The sequence below is a fragment of the Pan troglodytes genome, chromosome 6, assembly GCF_028858775.2.
Source record: "Pan troglodytes isolate AG18354 chromosome 6, NHGRI_mPanTro3-v2.0_pri, whole genome shotgun sequence".
NCBI lineage: Eukaryota > Metazoa > Chordata > Mammalia > Primates > Hominidae > Pan > Pan troglodytes.
The window spans coordinates 143,167,884-143,186,832 of NC_072404.2; the positions used below are offsets into that span (position 1 = coordinate 143,167,884).

Genomic DNA, 18,949 nt, shown 5'->3' on the forward strand with positions numbered 1-18,949 from the left:
GCTACTGCACTCTAGCCTGGGTGACAGAATGAGACCCTGTCTCAAAAACAAAATCAAACAAACAAAAAAATGAGTAAGTGAAGTTTAACCTAAACAAAGTTTTGTATGGCAACAGCAATTTTGATTTGGTTATGTAAAGATTCATTGTTCATCCAGTAACGGGTTGCACAGACTGCAGATAGGTCATAGCGTAAGTATTGAGAAGGGCTGAAGGTTGATTTGGAGGATTTGTAGGTCTTCCCTATGCTGGTTCTTATGAGTGGAAAGTTTCAGAGCTGGACCACTGGTGGGAATGCTGAGGAAGATTAAGGTAATGTAGGTCCACAGTCTCTTTTCACAGATCCTTAGGGATTGAATTCAGAAGTTTATGAATTTTAGAAAGGTTATATGGTACGTGTGTGGTTATGTTAATTACATACTACCCTCAGTGGGGTTGTGGGTAGGAACCCCATAATTAAACACATTAAAATTTATTCAATGAAACATGTGAATACAGGTTGAGTATTCCTTATCTGAAATGCTTGGGACCAGAAGTGTTTTGGATTGTTTTGGATTTTTGAATATTTGCATTATATTTCCTGGTTCAGCATCCCTAATCCAAAAATCTGAAATGTTTAAATGAACATTTCCTTCGTGTGTCATGTCGATGCCCAAACGTTTCAGATTTTGGATCATTTTAGGTTATGGATTTTTGGATTAAGGATATTCAACTCGTATTTACACCAACTAGGATAAGGGCTTTAAAGTAACCTCACATCTGTTTTGCAGCAAATAATTTCAGCTTAGATTAAGTTTTACCACTAAATGTATTATAAAAAATCATAAGGATGAGTTTATACTAGTCTGTTTGGACTAGTGTAAAATAAATGTTTCGCACATTCTTCCCTTCCATTTAACCTAGTCTTCACTCTGGGATGCATGTAATGATAACCTGTATCTTGTCTGTTTTGGTGGTAGAATTTTTTTGGTTTCCTGATGGCTCTGAAGAGGTAGAATATACTTTATTGATGTTACTGAAGCAGATCTAGAAAATTAGTGTAAGCAAACAGCTCTGTTTTAAGTGTTGTTGGTGTTTTGTTTCCATGGTAGGGTGTGTGTGTGTGTGTGTGTGCGCGTGCTGAAATCCATTCAGTCTTCCCTCTCTTGTTGAATGGTGTAAAAGCCTAGCTAGACTGCAGGTTGTGGATGACCAGACTTGGCTCAAAAGAAGCATTCTTAGCATTGCTAGGGGGCTTTTGCAGATTTTGGCTTGTCTTCGATACTTGAGTCATTTGATATTGTAGCCCATGAATTAGGACAGTGTAGTTTCAAGAGCTGAGTCCTGGCTGTTTCCATGGTAGAGTAGTATGCATTGTTTAGAATGTCAGGTGAGCAGTGGCTTTTCTGCCTGTGCATTGCCCATATAGCAGACTCTCTGGTTTTATACTACATAGATGAATTGAGCCATGGTTTAGAATGGGGAAGGTTTTCTGAGGCAGATAAGCTTACCAGTTAAAAAAGGAAGTTGGCTAGAGAGAGAGTCTTAGGTTATAGCCTTCATTTGGCCTAGGGACATTACTTCTAGAGAGACAGGCCTCAGTGTCCTCATTTGTTTGAAAGATAGTGATGTGGGGTTCTGTGTGACTCGTAGCAACCTCGCTGTTCCAGCAAATCTGTGGGCTGGGCAGGGTTTGGAAAATAAGGAGAGTCCTTGCAGTTTTGCAAGACAGTTGTTGTGAACAAATGACCCTATTGCATTCCCTGGTTACTCAGCACCCTCTGGACACTGGCCTAGTCATGGGCAATTGGCTGTCCAAATAGCATGGACTGGTCTGCAGCCGGAGCTCTTAGTGAGGATGAGGCACGACGCTTCCCCAGCTGACTGCTTGCGGGAGCATTACCTGGTGTGCAGCTGTTGCCTGAATCCCAAGTAGCATCCAAGTGTAAGGCTGGCACGCTTGCCTCTTCCCATCTTTTTCCTTGCTGCTCTGTGAATATCTGATCGATGGGGCCAGTTGTTGGCTGGGATCCAGCTAAGCCAGCCATGTTGTTAGATGTAGCATTTCTGCCTCTCCCCTTCTCATCTTTTCCATTTTGTCACATCCTAGGATATTGTCTTCCTAATAGAACTGGAGAGTTTATTCCAGTGGGAATTGTACTTGACATGCTGGTCTCCATATAAATGATGAGTGATTTTTATTTCACTCTCTGTGGTGTCTTGTGGTTTCAAAAAGTGAGCAGGTGGAAATTTGGAGGGGGTGGATGTGTTGGTAAACCCTGTGTGGTGAGTTTTGTTTTGCAGCCATCGTAATGCTTATGTTCATCAGCAGTTCAACAAAACACATTTATTAAATACCTATTGTGTGCCAGCTATTGGAAATAGAAAGATGAATATGGCCACTTTTCTTCGGAGACCCAGCCAGCCTTTCACTGCTGGACAGGCTGCCCATCTGGGCTGCTGGGTTGTTCCAGTGGTAGTGCTGGAATTTTAGGTAGTGCTCTGTTTCCTTTGGTAAGTGAAAGAGGAATTTAAAAAGTATAATGCAGGGGCCAGGATGCTTGATTTTCTATAAAGGGCCAAATGATAAATATGTAAGCAAATATTGAGATTTGTGGACCGGGCACTCTTTGTCACAACTATTCAACTCTGCCATTGTAGCTGAAATTAAACGTATACACTAACTGCCTGAATGAATGGATGTGGCTGTGTTTCAATGAAACTTTATTTTCAAATGCTGAAATCTGAATTTCATAAAGTTTTCACATCTCCAAATATTGTTCTTTTGATTTTCTTTCAAACCATTAAAAAACGCAAAAACCATTTTCAGCTTATAGGCTGCACAGAAAGGCCAGGTTATGTTTACTGACCCCTGGTATAATGCTTTTGTTGAGCATTGGCCTTTATACTAATTCTGCCTTCTTGTCTTCCATCGTTGTCTAAGGAATATCTGCTTGAAGACAGCTGACTTAGCATTGATCAGGTACTGTTTTCCTGAACTCTGGTTTGTGTGGTTTGGCAGCATGGAGATAAACATGGTATTGGCCCAGTGATCTTAACTCACTCCCAGTTTTTTAGGGACAAATAGTGTCCCCCATCAGAGCTGCAAAGTGTCAAAATTTCAGTGCCTGCTCTTGGATAATGAATTCCTGTTAAGTGTCTTGTTTGACTCAGAGTTTGATGTAGAAGAGACTGAGTTCAGGCAGAGGTGTTTTAAATTCTTACTGGAGTGGCTTGTGCTTTGGGGGGATGATCTGAATGGAAATTTTTACCAATAGCAACAATGATAATAGGAAACAGTGTACTTTTATGTCTTGAAAAGCAGAGACAGTGCAGAATAGACCCACTGGAGCCTTGGATGCTAGGAGCCAGATGTTGTTTGTAGGTGTGTTTGGCCTGAAAATTGAGATGTTGATATTTTTTTTCTAAACTTTTTTTTTTTTTTAAATGAAAGGCCTTTCCTCTTCCCCTGCCACCAAAGATGAAATGCCAGTCCCCAGTCAGATCCTTGCTTATTCTGTTCTTATGGTTACATAACGCAACTGAGACCGAAGTAAGCAAGAGAGGCTCCTAGGGTGCCTAGGTGTGTAGTGGACCTTTCATTTCTGACAAATATTTTGATACTTTGGCAGAAAATCCAGAATGTGTGAACAAAGTAAGGTAGAGCAGTCTGGTGTTGTGGATTTTCCTTCCCCCTTTATTGTGTTCCTTAGAGCACTGTCTATTATTTCCTGCCTTCTTTGGGCTCTGAAGAATATTTTTAGCACTGAAATTTGTCTTTACTACTGAACCCTGCCCAGCTAATACAATTTTGTAACAATTGATTACCGCTAAAATGGTTACCTCCCTTTGTCAATACTACACCCATCCAGATCTCAGTGAGGAAGTAAGATTTCAACACCTAAAGAACCAAAATAGATCCCTTCCCAAAAATTAGCTTTCACTAAAGTCCCCTTGAACACTCAGAGCCTATTTATTAGTATTTTATTCACATTTAGCCCAAAGTAGATTATCAATTAGAAGTGAATTGGAACTAGCATCCTGATAGCAAAATAGGAAGCAGAGAAAGATAGAACAGATATTAGACTCTCTGAATGTGGTGTGTCATTTTGTGTCACAGTATCTTCTATTTGGAGAATAGAAAATGATTTCTCTGTTGGAATTGTATAGATTATCTTTTTGAGTGAAAATAGGGCTCAGATTGAGGAGGTCAGATAGAATAAAATAATTTTTCTTTCTTAAAGTGGGCCATCATGCTTTGAGAGATCCTATTGTGCCTCTCTGATTGGATGTTTTGTTACTTTTCACTACAGCATCAGTATCCTTGCCAGAACCAAATTTCCTATAGGCTTTATGTAGTCCACTAAGGGTAGGTCATGTTGCAGTAACAAAAGCTCAGTGGCTTTATAACAATAGAGGTTTATTTCTCACTCACATGTCCATAATAGGTAGGCTGTGGTTCTGCTTCACTTTTCCTTCACTTTGGGATCCAGGTTGATAGATCATTTGTTATATGGCATTTCCTTATCACAGTGGAGGGAAAGAGAGATGTGGCAATCAAGAGCTGACTCTCTGTGATTTCACTGGCCACTCCCAAATCCACCAGGCCAGGGAAGTGCTGATGGTCCTTCCCCAGGGAAGGGTACTGAACACTACATGGCCAAGACCAGCAGTGGGTTGGGAGGTTGTTATTCTCTCCCAGAGAGGGACAGACAAAATTTTGAAATAATACCAGAGACTTGATGGTTGGCCAGATTTATGCAGTCTCAACTGGGGAACCTATATTCTTTCGGAGCACCAGTTGTTTAAAAAACAACTTTTGGCTTGCAAATATTTCAGTGGTCTGATTTTCATCAGCATTAAAAGCCTAACAGATATAGTATTCAAGTTGTAGGTCTTATTTTCATTAGCATTTTCATGTTTCCAAAAGCCTTATTTCTTTTAGACCTAAATAAATTACTTTGGGTCTGTGGGTTCTAATTTGCATGGCTCTACTTAGTTCAGGGGACCGGGTTGTAGGGGTGATCTCTGCAACCTACAGAAACATTTGGCATATGATCTTCCACCTACCTCCAATTTGTATTTTGGGTAAATGATGCCAAGAAGGGTATATTATAACTGATATCTACTTCCTGTTGCCCAAAATACCTGAGTAGATTCATGCTAACTCTTCACCGTATCATTACTTATCTGTTGATTAGCAAGGAGCCCAGGAGGAGAGTGACATCTTGTTCTTCCATAGCCAATGGAGTGGCAGCTAACTGCCCCTACCTCTGTTCAATTGTAGTGTGAGGCATCTGATTAAAGCTGAAACGAGGAAGTTCTGTTCAAGAAGGGTTCATTTTTCTTCCTTCTTTCTCCCTCTTTGCTGGAGAAGAATAACATTTGCTGGTTTGATAGGAGCCAAGTGCTGATGCTAAAACCCGGTGTAAAATCAGACCACATCTTTTACCCTTGCCAGCCAAACTGAGGACTTGAAAAAGTCAGATCTGTCTTGTTTCAGAGACCTCTCAAAATATAATTCTGCTGATGCTGGGCAGCCATAGGTGCTTTGGCATTTGGGAGTGAAATTTAAAATCTCTTGCTGCTGGTGAATGATAGGATGGATGTGGAGTTTCTTTGTCTGTGCCCTTCAGAATATGCAGCAGCCGGCTGCAAATGATGGTCTAATTTGATGTGGTGACTCCGTTTGAAAGCGGAAGCTGCTGGTTTCAGGCCGGCTCCCTGTAGTATAATGAATTGTCATGCCTCTGCTGATTATCTAACAAGTTTGTACAACGTGTAACACAAGCTGACAAGACAAACAATTTTATTAATTTAAGCCTGCTGCTAATGGGATTGCAGTGCTATATGAATGTAGGAGTATTATACGCAAATACAAGAGTATGCTACTCTACACATACTTGTAGTCTGGGTTTGATAATGGAAAGTCTATTAATTTTTTTAAACAATGTTTAGTGTTTCCATTTGTTTTCAAAAAAGAAAATTCATTTGGATTTGAATTGAAAAATATTTATGAATGCTTGGGGATTTATGGAGCTTAAAAAAGGCTATCAGCCTTTGAAGTATTAGAGCTGATAAATGCCAGTGGGCAGTAGATAAACTTTTGGTTGTTATAAACGAATTACGCTAGAGGAGCTTTTGTCTTAAATGTGTCCAGAGTTTGGTTGTCAGTTGGGAGAGTGCTAGGGCCTGTGGGGAGATGGATTCTATTTTCAGTTTGCGGCCTTTGATCTGTAGTATTTTTTTCAAATCATCTCATGTTCTTATAAACTTGGTAATTTAAGGTAGTTGAATCTTGAATTGTTGACTAGGATTGATTAGCTATGTTTATGAAAGGAATTTATCATCTAAGATAAACTGGGGCAGGAGAGCAGAGAGGGGACTAGAGCCAAGCTCTGTAAGTGTGTTTTGTGTAATTAAAATGATCACAAACTAGAAAATAATATGGTGGGGGTATGTTTTCCTTTTTATCTTCATTCTTGTGAAGCAGAAGCTGTGTTGTAGAATGTAGCGCCTTTAGGCCTTCCACTGTCCTTAACTCTGCTTCTTCTTGTATCTTCCTCCATATCTAGAATTCCTTTTTCCCACCAGCCTCTTCTTTAGCCATTCCTCTGGGATCTTGCCCTCCAAGGCTTATCTTCTGCTAGGATATGTGGCGACTTAGAATCTGAGCTTCCCCAAATCACTTACCTGTCCCCAAACAAATTAGATGTACAGCTTCTTCATTTCTTAAGAGGTAGAATTGCCAGATGGCCACCAGGAATAATTTGCATATATTTGCACAACGGTACATATTTTAAGAATTTTCAGGTTCACTTCCTAATACTAATAAAAATATTATTTGTTTAAGTATAAATGGTATTACTCTGTGTATCTGCCACTTTCTGAAAGCTTTTTAAAAATACTTTTTAAATTGAGGTCAATATCCAGTCATTTGTATACTGTGCAGTAATCTTAAATGTAAATATATGTATAATTAAATATATATATCTATATGCATAAACCGGTGTATCTACCACCCAAATCAAGACATAGAAAATTTTTAGTATCCCAAAAATTTCCCTCATGTCCATTTCCAGATGGCGTTTTTTATGCCTTGAAATAACCATTATTCCACATCAATTAGTTATGCCTTCTCAAACTTCAGTCAGTGCAATCATACAGTAGGCAGCCTTTAATATCTGGCTTTTTTCATGCAATGTAATGTCTGTGAGATTTATCTTTGCTGTTATTTATATCACTAGTGGTTCTTTTCTGTATAGTATTCCATTGTTTCAATAAACTACAGTTTATTCTCTTGTTAATGATCATTTAGATTGTTTCCAGCCTGGGTCTATTATGATAAAGCTGCTAATGAACATTCTTGTGTCTGCCTTTTGGTGGATGCGCACATTCGTTTGTTTGTGTATATCTAGGAATTATATTGTTGGGTCATACGGTAGATGAATGTTTAGCTGTGGTTAGTACTCCCAAACACTTTTCCAATGTTACTATATGGAAAGTTGTTCCACATCCATGCCAACACTTGGTGTTTTTATGTTGTTAGTTTTAGCTATTCAGATCTGTTTATAGTGGCATCTCAGTTGGTTTTAATTTACATTTCTTATGTGGAGCAACTTTTTGTAAGGTTATCAGGCATTTGGATATCTTTTGTGAAATGCTTGTTCAGGTCTTATAAAGATTTTGGTTTTTGGAATTGGGTTGTTCATCCTTTTCTTATTGATTGTTAGGAGCTGTTTGTATATTCTGAATGTGACTTCTTAGTTGAGTTGTTTTGTGAATATCTTCTAATTTGTGGTTACCCTTTGTACTCTCTTAATGGCTGACAGTGTTTCTTAAATGTTTCTGAAAATGTTTCCTGTGTTCTTAATTTCTTTGTGTTTGAGAAGACATTCATTTCTTGTCTTCTCTTTATTTTTGAAAAGCTTCCCTGCTGTTGATGCTCCTGCCATGCTGGAATATAAGTATCAATATAACTGTAAGCAATCGCTATGCCGCAAGATCTTCCTGACTCTCAGAGGAATACTAGGTTTCCTTGTAAGGCACCCACACAAAATTTACTTTGGAGAAAGTTAAATTAATGTTATTACATAGAAGTGATCATAGTTGCCATGTTATTGCGAACTTACTATGCAAAGTCTAAGCATTTTTAAACATGTATTCATTGAAGTCATAAAACAGTATTGTTGATTATGTACTGCTAGTACTATCCACATTTGACAAACAAGGAAATCAAAGCTCACAGAGGTCTCCTGTGGATAGAATACCAGGCATGGTATTGTTGATCTTGCAACATTATGTCCTTATGTCATTCACAGCTGGGGATCGGTTCTCCCTACTTACTTTAGTGAGATCTTAGTGTGTGCAAAGCGTATCTGTAGAAAGTCAGTTAGAAAAGACACATCCCCTATCCTCATGGACTTCCATGTCCTATCCTGTGAATTGCCTCTGTTTAGTTAAAAGGTTAATAGTATATCAGGGGATTTTTGCATATATGACTAATGGTTTTTTTTGTTGCTATATTTTCATTATAAAATATCTGATGTATATGGCAACTATGTTGAAACCTTGGTTTGATTTCAGCATTTACTACTACCTGATCATATGGTTTTGATATTTAAATTTTTATAGTAGAACCTTGCTAATATTTTAAACTAATATGTAATCCATTTTGATTTAGTGAAAAATTGACATAGCAATTTTCAAAAGGAGGAGATACATTTGTGTCAGATTTTTAAAGTAGCAGGCTAGGCATGGTGGCTCATGCCTGTGATCTCAGCACTTTGGGGAGGCTGAGGCAGGAGGATCACTTAAGCCCAGAAATTTGAGACCAGCCTAGAAACATAGGGAAACTGTATCTCTACAAAAAATTAAAAAATTAGCTGGGCATGGTGGTGCATGCCTGTGGTCCTGGCTCTTCGGGAGACAAAAATGGGAGCATCGCTTGAGCCCAGAAGGTTGAGGCTACAGTGAGCTGTGATTGTGCCACTGCACTCTGGCCTGGGCGACATAGCAAGATGCTGTCTCAAAAATAGATAGATAGATAGATAGATAGATAGATAGATAGATAGATAGATAGGCAGGCAGGCAGATAGGTGGTAGCGGATACATACTGCTTAGTAGACAACTTGCAGTCAAGTCAAATGAATCGATAAGAATCATCAGAATGTAGTATGTGACTTAAGATGGTGTCTGTCAGGCTTTTTTACTGTAACAGAATGTTCTCTAATCAAATAATAAACATTTCATGGTGAGGTGCCTTGAAACTATATAAAATCAAATTAATTTTTATCAATATGGACTCTTGGTTTGATACTTTATTCAGTGAGTTATAATACATTAATTTTTTTGTTTGTTTGTTTTCATACTTAAATTGTCCCTGATTTGGCCAGTGAGAGCTCTTAAAGCTAGTTCCTGTGTCCTTTTGATGTGTCCCCATCCTTCTTTGATCCATTTCTTGCTTTGTGGGATGAGGCTTAGTTTAAACTATCTCCAGGTCAGCCCTAGAGTCAGCCATTTTGCCAAGGAATCTTGTTCCTTTTAGTAGAAAATGGTATCTAAAAGTCAAGACCTTGCCATCAGATATGCTCATTGCTACTGGAGTGTTGCTTGCCCCCAGACCATCTCAGTTGATAAGCTCTAGAGAATACATAGATGCATATACATCCATACGTATATTTATATCTGTATGTATTTCTGTAACTCCATATTTATGTTGCAAACCATATATCCACACCAACACCTCCAGTTCCAATCCAACACCACAGGGTTCAGCTAGTTTTCTCCCTTTCTGTATTTGTAACTCCCTTCTCCAACAGTGAGAAGCCTTTGCTTCTGTTACCTTTAATGTATTTACTGATTTTATCATTTCCCCTGTGTGTAACAAACTGTCGCATTTCTGCTGCCAGCCTCTCCTCTAGGAATGTACCCTATAGTGCCCCAATCAGGACCTTCCTTCTCTCCCCAGGTGGGCAACCTGCTCGACATACTTGGGCTCTTGTCTCTCCCACGTGTCTCTCTTACCTGGCTTGGTTTCGGACTCCTCATGACAGGCTGCCCTCCCTATGGACTCCCCTCAGTCCACTTGGGCTCTGGCACCAACATGCCAGACTTGCTCTGGAAGTGTCATCTTAGTCCCTTCATGATTTGGATTTGCACTTCTTTGACTTATTTCATTCATTAATCATTAATCTGTCTTGTTTATTTATTATGTGAGAGACCGGATGAGGAATGGAAAAGGAATGGACTTTAAAGGGTGGGCTAATTGTGTCAGAAACCAGCCCCATCACTAGTTCTGAGATAGTGAGAGGATAACTGTATTTAGTTCTCTGTTTGAATGCATAAAGTGGGCACCATAATGATGACTTTTCAGTTGTTGCTTGGTAAATGAAGTTGAATAAGATAACACATAGAAGACATTTAACAAACTTTACTGTCTTTTTGTTTGCTTTCAAGAGGAATCTAATCACCTGCTCATAGCCTGTTAAGGGCAAAGTATTTTGTTTGACTTTAATAACACTATTAATTTTGAACTTTCCTAGCTTTGCCTAGGAGAATCATTATGTGCCTTGATGTCAGTAAGAAAGATTAGTTATGAAGTTAATGTATAACTTTGCAAGAGTCTAAAAAGGCACCTCTCTGCCATACATTTCGCCTTTCTGCCTTCTCTTTGCCAACATTAAGGGAAGAGCCTCCACAAACTTTTTTCCCTTAACCTAATTATCTTTATATCCAGTAGCCCTTTGGTATTAGCTTTTCATCTGACTTTTCCTTTCTTTACTTAAGTTGCTTACTCATGCCTTCAAGCACTGAGGCCCTACTAAGTGCTGGGCCATTTGGTAGTTGCTGGTATTGCAAGGTTGCAGTCCTGATGAACCAGAAACTATATTGTAATCGCAAACTGTATTCTCAACGAAATTCTAGATCCTCAGAATTCTGGTTTATATCATAATCTTTAGAGAACATTTAAACCGTATAAAAAGATTTCAGAAATAGATTTCAAGTGGTATATTGCTCTCCATATATACCTTAACTAGGACTTCTGGAAAGCATAGTTTTCATCACATCTCCATATGGTTTTCTAGGCCACCTACCTCTATCATCTTGGCCATCAAGTACAAAATTAGCATGCTGAAGAATTTTGAGTATTTTGCCTGCATCTCATTACAATTCAACTTCTCTGACTTCAGCTAAGTTAGTCTTCCCCACATCCCAAAAGTTTCTTTTTGTGTGAGGGTTTTGGGGAGGACAGCATTTTCAAATATCTATATGTAAATTCCTTTATAAAGGAAACCCCAAGATTCAAAAGCTGTCTGTGGTTATCATTTTCTCAGTTACAGTTTGATAAATTCTTAGAATTTCAAGGTGAGAGAGCTGTGGTCAGCATGTCTTCAAGTATATTGGGGTATTTTACCCCCTCAGTTAGCTGAGAAAGTATCAACCAAGGGAAGAAAGCTATACAACACCAAAAAATGAATATGATGAGGATAGAAGGAGATTTACGGAGACTTTAAGCACGTAATCGTATACACACTGTTCTGTAACACTCGTCTCTTCTGTCTTTTCCTAGAAATGTTTGCTTTTGAAAACCTGAAAGTTGTTTGAACTTTTATTATCCATTGTTCGAAGCTAGCATTCATCTGATTTTATTATTGGTCATTTGGCCCCATTCTTTATACCCATCTTTCCTTGAAACCTGTTAAAATTAGATTCCTCCCTCTGCCAAAAGCAGTTTCTCTTATTTGCTCATAGCCCTTGATTTTTAAAGTTACCATTTTTTAGTTTTCCTTTGAAGGTGCGTCTTCCATATAGCAGTATGATTGTTACAGTATTTTCCAGAGGCTTCTACCTTGGTACATTTTTGTTCAAAAAACTACTGGCTGTTTTTGAGCATGCTCAAGAACTGTATTCCAGAAATTAATTGATGTAAGATTAAATTGTAGGTCCTTCATATTGATGCTTGGAAATACCTGAGGCTCTCATTTATAATTATTCTAGTAATATGGTGGAAGGAGTTTTGGTGTGAGAGAAAGAGATCTAGATTTTCTTCCTTGATCTTCCATTTCCTTGCTTTGTGGGCACAGGTGAAAACATGGCCACACCGAGCTAGATTTTATATCTGTAAATGAAAAAGTTTACAGTAGACTAGGGGAACACATGGAAATGTCCTCAGGGCTCAGATTGATAACTTTATTAGTTTGCTAGGCCTACCATAACAAAATACCATAGACTCAATGGGTTATACAACAGAAATTTATTTTCTCACAGTTTCGGAGGCTGGAAGTCCAAAATCAAAGTGCCTCTTGTTGTCCCTTGGTCTCAGGTTTGGTTTCTTCTGAGACCTCTCTTATTGGTTTGCAGATGACTGCCCCCTTGCTGTCTCTTCACGTCCTCTCTGCACATGTACCCCCTACGTCTCTCTGTCCTAATCTCCCCTTATGGGAGCACCAGATTAGGACCCACTGTAATGGCCTCATTTAAATGTAATCACCTTTTTAAAGCCCCATCTCCAAATACAGTCACATTCTCAGGTACTTGCTTAGGGTTAGGTCTTCAACATATGGATTTTGGAGGAGCATAGTTCAGTCTATGACAGTTACCTAAACATAGTTGGCAGCTTAGTCTAGTAGAGAGAATACTTTGCCCTCATCTTTATCTCTGCAACTATGACTGAAACTCAAGTTTGTCTTGATATGTGATGCTGACTGTTATGGGTCTCAGAGTGTCTGAAGCAAGCTTGACACTCTTAAGTAACTTCTAAATTCAGTTAGTAGCTGTTACAGGTTTGTAAAATTCTCTGCATTTTATTTTTAAGGAATAATTGTAAAAGAAATTGTATATGCAATGGCATCATGTTTTGCTGTTTGGGACCATGCAGTCAAGCTGGCTAAATATGTAGGTAACTTCATCAAATGTACATAATCTGTATCAGGGTAGTCCACCTCTGAAAATTCTAAGGAAAGGATTTAAAGGAAGAGCCAAGCCTTGTGCCTAAAGATGTTTACTGTAACTTGGTCTCTCAGAAAAGGTAGAAACAGTCTAAATAGCCAGAAATAGGGGAATAGTGAGCACATTCAGGTGACAAAACTCCTAGAACTCATGTCACATAGAAATATGTAATGCTGTCATTCTAATCTGGAATAATTCTGGTATAAAATATATATAAATGTTACTTAAAATCAAGCATGTGAGGCTGGGCATGTTAGTGCACACTTGTAGTCCTAGCTACTCGAGTTCTTTGCACTCAGAAATTCGAGACCAGTCTGAGTAACATAGTGAGACCTGTCTCATAAAATCAAGCATATGTGCACATCATATATATACATTCAGTCAAATTAATTTTTTTTTGAGACAGAGTCTTGCTCTGTTGCCCAGGCTGGAGTGCAGTGGCAAAAATCACAGCTCATTGCAGCCTTGATGTTCTGGGCTCAAGAGATACTCCTGCCTCAGCCTTTCAAGTAGTTAGGACTACGGGTGCACACTACCATGCCCAGCTAATTTTTTTATTTTTTGAAGAGATAGGGTCTCACTTTGTTGCCTAGGCTGGTCTCAAACTGAGCATGATTTTTGTTTCCATTTATTTCTATTAATAATAATATGATACTTGTTAAATTGATTTATTGATAATTGACAGCAGGTGATCTTTTTTTTAAGGAAAAACTTACGGACAAAAAAACCCAGGACTATTCTATTTACTAACTTAGTTTTTGGTATCATTCTTATTTTAAGTAGTTATGAGGATACTTTTTCTGCATTATGTTTCAGAAGCACTAGTATTCTAGAAAAGCGTAGGGCCAGGCAGACATGGTGGCTAATGCCTGTAATCTCAGTATTTGGGGAGGCTGAGGGAGGAGGATTGCCTCAGCATAGTGAGACACTGTCTCTACTCAAGATGAAAACAAATCAGCTGGATGTGATGGTGCATGCTTGCAGTCCCAGCTACTTTGGAGGCTGAGGTGGTTGCAGTGAGCTATGACTGAGCCACTGCACTCCAGCTGGGGTGACAGAGCAAGACCCTGTCGCAAAAAAAAAAAAAAAAAAAAAAAAAACAAAACCCAAGAGAAAGAAAAGCATAAATTGAAACCTACTGACATACATTGCTGATTCCTATTAATTTCAAATAATGATACAATTTTTTATGGGATAGTATGTAATTCTAAACTGAATATTAGCGATTTCATAAGAGCAAACTGAAGGTTGCCATTGACTTTTTACTTATTGATAATAAAAAACACTTTTTGTTTCTTTTGCCATAGGAGCTATCACCTACCCTGTGGCCATTCCCACACATTATGTGTACTTCCACTTCCACATCTCTTTTGGTTAGCTCCACTGAGTAGGTACAGTGTGTGTGTGAATGCGAAGTATTTTAATAGTGCAATTTGGCTTTTCATGGTCCTTAACTCTGGAAGGAACTCCATACTCATTAAGTTTGTGGTGTTGCTGTATTGCAGATGCTGCTGAAGGCTTCCTCTGCCCTAGGCTGCCATCTTTAGTTTGCCTGCATAGAGTAGAGTAACAAAACCAAACCAAATCAGAACTTTGACACCGATGTGGCAGGCTGTGCTTATTATCAGAATATCTTTTAATGTTTGTGTATTTGAATTTTCGTTGAGCTGATTTTCAGAAATGCTGTCTTTTTAAATTTCCCATTTGCATTTCTGTGTCAAAGTAAAGGATTTGGAATCTGAAAAAGAATAATGTCTAACTTGGTACCAAATGATGTTTCCAGGACTGGTTTGAAGGATCAGATGTGAGTTTTTCAAATTGGAACCTTTTCTAATGGGCCCCTGGGAAATGTCTTAGCTAAATTGCAACAGTGACTGGTGAAGTCGATCGAGGTAAATTGCTCCCATTGCTGAGGGTTCAGAAACCAGGCAGTGGAAGCTAAAATTTCAGGGGAAATCGGGCGGAACTATTGCAGATGGTTTCCCCCTTGAATAGAGATGGGGGTTGGTGTCGCTGTTGATGAATGGGAGGAGATTAAAGCCTGATTTTTGCAATGAGTTGGTAACATTCTCTTTGGGAGACTAAAGAGGAGTTTATGAGAAGACCATCAGAATCAGTTAGGTGATTATTTTCAATTTTGACTACAAATGACATCTAGGAACACACCATGATGCCACTGGACTCTGTAGTGGTCTTTATTAGAAAAGTAGCAACAAGAGACTTTTTGTGATGTTTACCCTCAGTGAGCTCAGAGGTCGAGGAATTGCCCAGAATCTTGCAGATTTTCATTTAACAGTCAACCATTGAGCATTTCTGATTTGCATTTTAAAAAAATGAACCTGGCTGGTTTTGACTATTTGTGGTGATATGTTAGAATACAGATCCTCATGCAAGTATTTGTGATTGGCACGTCTCACTCAGACATATGTCTCACTCAGACATCTACTTTGTGTTTGAGGAAGCCCCTTAAGCTCTGTGCACAGTGAGAATAGTAAAATATCACAGAATCGTGTGGCAACATTAGGCTCTTAGTAATTGGTAAAACTTGATACTAACAACATCTGTCTGTCCATTTTTCTCAATCTCTTGTAAGTGCTGAGAGTACTGAAGTAAGGACCAAGCTTTAAATCCTTCAATTAAATATTTCGAGGCTGAGGCCTGGAGAGAATTTCTTGTATTTTAGCTCCCTATGACTCTTGGAAATTCTTCCTTTATAGAAGTTTTAGAAGATTAAGGCCTCCAATTAAGAAAGATAAAGGATCTGATGGCTCCCTTAGCTGATGAGCATTGTGTAACCATGAATTGAGTGGGCTGAACTTAATATAATTAATAGGTTTGCAGCACTCCCACACCTATTATAAGATCATATTTTGACCCATTTTTCATTTCTTCTTTATAAGCATTTAGATGTTTATGTGGCATTCACATTTTAATATTCCTTGGATGAACGTGGCATCATATGATTAGAAAACCAAAATTCATTTTTGATGCCTGTTGTGGTCAGATCGTATCCTCTAAAATTCATGTGCTGGAAACTTAATTTCTAGTGTTAACAGTGCCGAGAGGTAGGGGCTTTGGGAAAGTTTAATGGATTAATGCCCACATATAAGGGCTTCTTGGAGGGAATTTGGGCTCTTTGTTGCCCCTTCCATCCTTTCTACCATGTGAGGACGCCACACTCCTCCCCTTTGGAAGATGCAGCAAACAAGGTGCCATCTTGGAAGCAAAGACTAAGCTCTTACCACACATCGAACCTGTTGGTGCCCTGATCTTGGACTCCCAGCCTACAGAACTGTGAGGAAGTTAAGTTTCTGTTATTTATAAAATTACCAAGTCTCAGGTATTGTGTTATAGCAGCATAAATGGACTAAGACAATGCCAAAGGTGGCACTTGCCATAGATCTGCTGTGATGATATCAACTCTTTGCTTTCCAGGAGTTAAAGCTTTGGATTCTGATGGGTTGATTTTCTTTTGTGTGGACCCTTGTACTGGTTACTATTTAATAGTTCTTTTTTATCTTAGGCCGGGCGCGATGGCTCACGCCTTTAATCCCAGCACTTTGGGAGGCCAAGGCGGGCGGATCACGAGGTCAGGAGATCAAGACCATCCTGGCTAACGTGGTGAAACCCTGTCTCTACTAAAAATACAAAAAATTAGCCGGGCATGGTGGCGGGCACCTGTAGTCCCAGCTACTCAGGAGGCTGAGGCAGGAGAATGGCGTGAACCCAGGAGGCGGAGCTTGCAGTGAGCCGAGATGGCGCCACTGCACTCCAGCCTGGGTGACAAAGCGAGACTCTGTCTCAAAAAAAAAAAAAAAAAAAAAAAAAAAAATCTTTTCTTATCTTACTGTCTCCCAGAATTGCTATTGCCAAAATTTGGTGCAACTATGTATTTTTCTGTTTTCCCCACCACTGTTTGTATGTAATTTAGGCTGAGTTCCTCCAGGCTCTGGTGCCTGCGTTTTGTGGTTTGTAAAGTGCTGTGTACTTTTATAGCCTCTATAAATAACAAAATACAGCTCATGGCAATAACACTGTGGCACCCTAGATGTTTAGATATAGTGTGTGTTAGATGGGAAGAGAGAGAGATATATCTAGGGTACAAAGTGGCTAGCTTGCAAAACTTAATCGTCACTTACTCATCCTACTTCTCATTTTTGTTCATTTGTTGATGGCATTCCTTTATCTTTGGGACATTTTATATGTAATGACTAGGTGTGGTGCTGTTCTCCTCTTCTCAGTATCCCTTCCCCCATCCCTTCCCACTGTTAAATGTAGTAGACATGAAGAGGAGAAGAGCTGGTTCACAGTGTGGTGAGATTTCCAACCAGATGCTTGCATGGTGGGGGCCCAGCTTCCTATCCTGGTCTTCCTGTTTTGTTTCAGTAGATCACCACAGCTGCCTTCTTATATGTGGGAGATGTGAAGCTAGGCCCTCGAATCTATTTCTATTAGCCCTGTCAATATAGTTTGATAAAATGCAAATGTCTGTGAAATGGTAGACTTCCAATTAAAAGGCTCCAGCAGGGAGTCTGTTTTGATAATGAAAGTGATTAAGAAGGTTCTATTTTCTTCCATTGGTATGAATGTTCAGCTAAAATAGCTTGGCTTTTTGTCTGTAATTGGACTCTGCTAATGAGGTTCTAATAACTCTTAGGTTCTAATAATGATTCTAACAAATCTATTAATTCTCTTCATTGATCAGTGCTGGGGACCAGAACACAGTCTCTGGATAGCAGTGTCATACAAGGTTGTAAATGTCATTCATTTCCCTTTCTCCTTCATTCTAAAGAATCAATGGAGCAAATGTTTATTTCCTTAAATTCTATAATCTTATATAGATACATCTTACTTCTGAGTAGAGCCAAACATATATGGTATATCAGTACGCATGTTAGGAATTGCCCTCAAACCCTGCAGTTTATATTAGGCCTTGAAGCATTGGTTTTGGTGTGGAAAGAGGGGCTGCAGAATAAACACATTCACAGAAGAAGACTAGGCACCATCTGAAGCCTAATTTTTAGAACGTTCATTCTGTTCAACCCCTTTCCATACGTACCTGTCAGCCCCTGGTAAAACTAGGCTTGATAATTGAATATGCCGCAGCTCTTTAGCCAGCATAATCTGGGACATAGAATAGGTTGGTGGGGGTGAGCTGCCATGGGTATCTCTCACCACCTCATTAGCGGCCTGTCACCTTCCATCTTTCGTTATTAGAGGCAATGTTTGTGTTCTCTGATTTTAATCAAAATCTGTCTTTTAACTGACTACTTTTCTATCTTGTTCACTGTTCATTCTCAAAGGTCCTTATACTTTTCCCTTATAACAAACTTGTGAGGCAGAATTACAAGTAGGAGAGGATTACAAAGGGATTAGAGTGGCAAATACCTGTTTTGGGTATGCTCAGTGACTCAGAATGGCCACCAAACTTGCTTTGTTATGTAAGTTCATAATTTCCATTTATAATTGTGGCCTTGTCAGTATAGCCGTCTGAATCACTGGGGACTTTTATGGAACAGAGAGGTTTTCTATGATCTTGATAGTTGAGGAATGTTTTCAAATGAAGGGATAAAACTGACTAAAAATTTAGAGACGATGAGTCTTTGTGTGAACATCCCTGTGGTTGGAAGAGCCATTTTTCTCAGGTTTCCAGCTTGTATAGATGGTGCTCATATTATCTATAGCTAATCAAATAGCAGAGTTGTGGTTTTTATTTAAATATCAGAATGACAAATTACAATAGAATTATATTTTACCCAGGAGTAGAATCTAAGGTCAGAGTATGAGACGAAAATTGTATATGGTGAAAATTATTCTTGAAAATCCATTTAGTGTCGTTTTGTTCAAACTGAAGTGCTTCAGAATGGTCAGATGCATTGTCTAGGATCAGGAACAGTTTATAGTCAAGTCCTTTCTCTTTTAAGTACAATTGGGAGGGGACAGGGCTGGATGGATAACCATCAATATTTAAAGTTATTTCCCACCTCCCTGACTCCTCTCCTACCTTCTTTATCTCAGAGA

General features: G+C 39.0%; 1 protein-coding gene across 1 annotated transcript in view; it reads left to right on the plus strand.

The window, feature by feature from the left end:
- Positions 1-18,949, plus strand: part of SND1 (staphylococcal nuclease and tudor domain containing 1) — a 437,045-nt gene that overhangs the window by 98,112 nt on the left and 319,984 nt on the right. The gene's annotated exons all lie outside the window — the stretch shown is intronic.